This window comes from Bombyx mori, chromosome 13 (assembly GCF_030269925.1).
Source record: "Bombyx mori chromosome 13, ASM3026992v2".
NCBI classification, from domain to species: Eukaryota; Metazoa; Arthropoda; class Insecta; order Lepidoptera; family Bombycidae; genus Bombyx; species Bombyx mori.
The window spans coordinates 9,952,427-9,955,950 of NC_085119.1; positions in this window are offsets into that span (position 1 = coordinate 9,952,427).

Below are 3,524 nucleotides of genomic sequence, written 5' to 3' on the forward strand. Positions count from 1 at the left end.
ATAGTGGTAACAATCTGGCTACCTGCACAGACAAAAGATTCAATCGAAAATTTTTTTTAGCTTATTTAATATATTTCAGAATTACAAACGAACTTTTTATTATAATTAAAAGCGACGATTTCTATATAACAAATACTACCCAACATTGAAAAACATTCAAACAAAACGCTATCATGTAACCAGTTCTAAAAACAAGACGCTTACGTTAATAATTATCGGTTCGTAAACAAACGGATACTTAACAAAACAATTTTTGACGTTGATAGAGAGAGATAAAATTAGTTGGTATGCCATGTCCATAGTTAGGCAGGGAGCATGCTTATCGGAAACAAACATTAATTTGGTTTATTGTGGGGTCGCAGTCGGGGTGCGGAGCGGGGTTGAAGTTACGTCAAATAACCGTCCGGGTTGTCGCGTAATATCGCACGTACCTCGCCGTTCACCGCCAACCAACATTACAACTTTCAACAACACTATTTGTGATTCGTAATTTTATTGTCCTCGTTTTTTTTTTTATTGCTTAGATGGGTGGACGAGCTCACAGCCCACCTGGTGTTAAGTGGTTACTGGAGCCTGGAGGAGCCTGGAGGAGTTAAGGTCTAAGGTCTCAAGTATAGTTACAACGGCTGCCCCACCCTTCAAACCGAAACGCATTACTGCTTCACGGCAGAAATAAGCAGGGCGGTGGTACCCACCTGCGCGGACTCACAAGAGGTTCTACCACCACTAATTGATACTTCTGAGTTTCGTCTGGTCGATATTCGACGTGATATCAATGCAATTAAACAACCTCAATTTTTAAATCTCCAGGTTTGCAACGTGAATACGCTATAAGGCTCCTTTAACGTCTCGACAAAATGTGAGCCGTGAACCGACTGTAATAAAAAAAACAATTAATATATTAATATTATAGCCTGTATACATTCCTTTTTATTGCACTTTACTATTTCGTATAAAATATATGAACGAATATAATAGAATATCAGAATAATAAACGAAGAAATACTAGTTTTTTTTTGCTACTTTACACAAACATACATTATATATTTTCTTTCAATTTAACACCATAACTATGTATTACTCTATTCAGAATGTTTTATCTAATATGCCTTATACGTGATAGAGTAACCTTATTTTTACGTTTTGGCAAGCATTTGCAAAGTAAAGTGTAAATCATTAAACCTTTTTTCATAACTTTTGGCAATTTAAAAAATACCGTTTATTAATATCCATTTCAGTTTTGAACTCTTACATTAAAAGGCTAAAAGGTCAAACTACAGTTTGACTCACTGTAACATTTCGATATAAATTGAAATGTACAAAATTCCAAATTACGTTGAATGTTGGAGTAATAATTTAAACGCAATTAACTTAGAAAACATGCTACAAGTAAGCCAAATATAAAAACAACTTTAATTCAATCAACCACGCGATCCTTAGACTTAGGATAAACAGAATACCCAACTATTCATTGTATTAGCATTGAATCTTGGTACGTGTGTAAATTCTTTAAGTTTTAAAGTTCATATAATAGAAATTGGAACATATAGATATAAGTGGACCTACTAATAGCTTTGTAAAAATGTTTCATTTAGCATTATTACATTTGCAATCAGACCCATTGATTGAGCGTCATGGTGATGATGCTATTTCTTTGCATCACTATGTATATATATACTCGTATCTACCTGGTATAAAACAAAATGTTGCATGATTAAGGGAATTTATTATTCTTGTTTAACTGGCTTATAAAGATGATTTATCAAAAATTATAAATTAAAATACAAGTTCAAGGAATTCGGTTAATGGAACTCATTGTTACGCCTAAACATACAGTGGGTTGAAAAAGCAGCAAACCATTTGTTTGAATTCTTAGATAACCAGTTCATGACCGAGCTGATTTTAAATTGGCAAAGAACAGATTACGTCATATTTGATGGAAAGTCAGCGATTTCAGTCGTTAATGAATGCAGGGGACTACTGATCGCTATGAACTTATATCACACATTCTTTGAAGAACAAAATTGCATTTCGCAATCTCCAAGTCATTCTTTGTTTTGGTTAAAAACAAATGAGCCGGTTTCTATTTCGTAAGGCGTATGTAAGTTGTGCTTTGTCTTCTTGAGTCTCTTTCGGCGCTCCTCAGACCCACATAACGTGTAAACTTCTTTTATTCTTCTTCTTCGTCGCTTTCTTCATTACGGAAGGTCGTGTCCTTGGTTTAATTTATTTCTTAATGTTATAATATTATAAATGGGTGAAGCTATCTGTCCATAAACTGTGAACATTAATTGATTAATTTATTTTTCTTTGCCCACTTTCTACTCATATGTAATGTTGATGGTGGAAACTTGTTTGGTTCTTGTTTACCTATCATATTTTTAATATATTCTATATTTGTTTGTTCTTTGTTTCCCAAATAAATAAATAAAAACGGAAATGCCGCCGCTTAAGATATTAATGACATGTATTTTAGGTATTGTATTCTATAGCCGGCTGTCCAACCCGTCAAAACGGAACGCATGATTTTTTTGCAGCAGAAATAGACAAGATGATAGTAGATATCTGTGATGCTTATTTACTTCCATTCCCTGCCACCAGTAATTACGCAAAATTCCTTTATACTAAGTTTTCATCGAAATCGGCACGAGCTGACGAGGTTACATTTCAACATTTTCATCCAAAAAATCCATATATTTATATACTAGATCTTCACTTCAGTCATCATCGTATAATTACACAGTGTAATAAACCGCATTTCTAATTCACTTAAGTATATGGCATGTCATGTGATACTTGTAAAATGATAAAATTTGGTATTAGTTTTCAGTGTAAATATTTCTTAAACGTCCTATCAACTTGTTTATCAATGCGTCATTGTCGTATGGGACAAAGCGGGGGCGGACAATATAGTTCAGTGCCCACTTATCCTGACTCCCATTCCTAAAGCTTCCGTTACAAACAGAACTTCACTGAGTTATCAACAGAACACATCCGTTCATACGATTACGATGTTCAAATACAATAAATAACCCAATGTTATTTTCTGTACTTTTCTGTTGCGATTCTATTTAATAATAATTTTATCCTTCTTGATAATAACGTACCGAACGTGTTCGAAGAATTGAAAATAAGAACTATCAAAACATTCTACCCACAATTGAGAGAACCTGGTCACAAGCTTCACGCGCAAAGATCTATCTATACCAAACCAAATCAACTCAATCGAAAGTGCTAGTTTACTCTTAGCTATGGTTTGAAACGGGAAATGAAAACTGCCCGTTGATCAAATTCCCTGGAATGCCAACTTAAATCTGGATAAGGAACGCCTACAGGTTAACAAATATCGATTTTTATTTAAAACATTGACTCGTCATTTATCCAAACTCAGTTACTGCTGATGGGTGAATTCACGTTTTGGAGACTGGGATCCCATACTCACTTAAACAAGGCTGAACCGTATCCATCTGTGACAATAAAAAAACCATTAGCTATAAAAACAAAACAGAAATTAAACACGACGA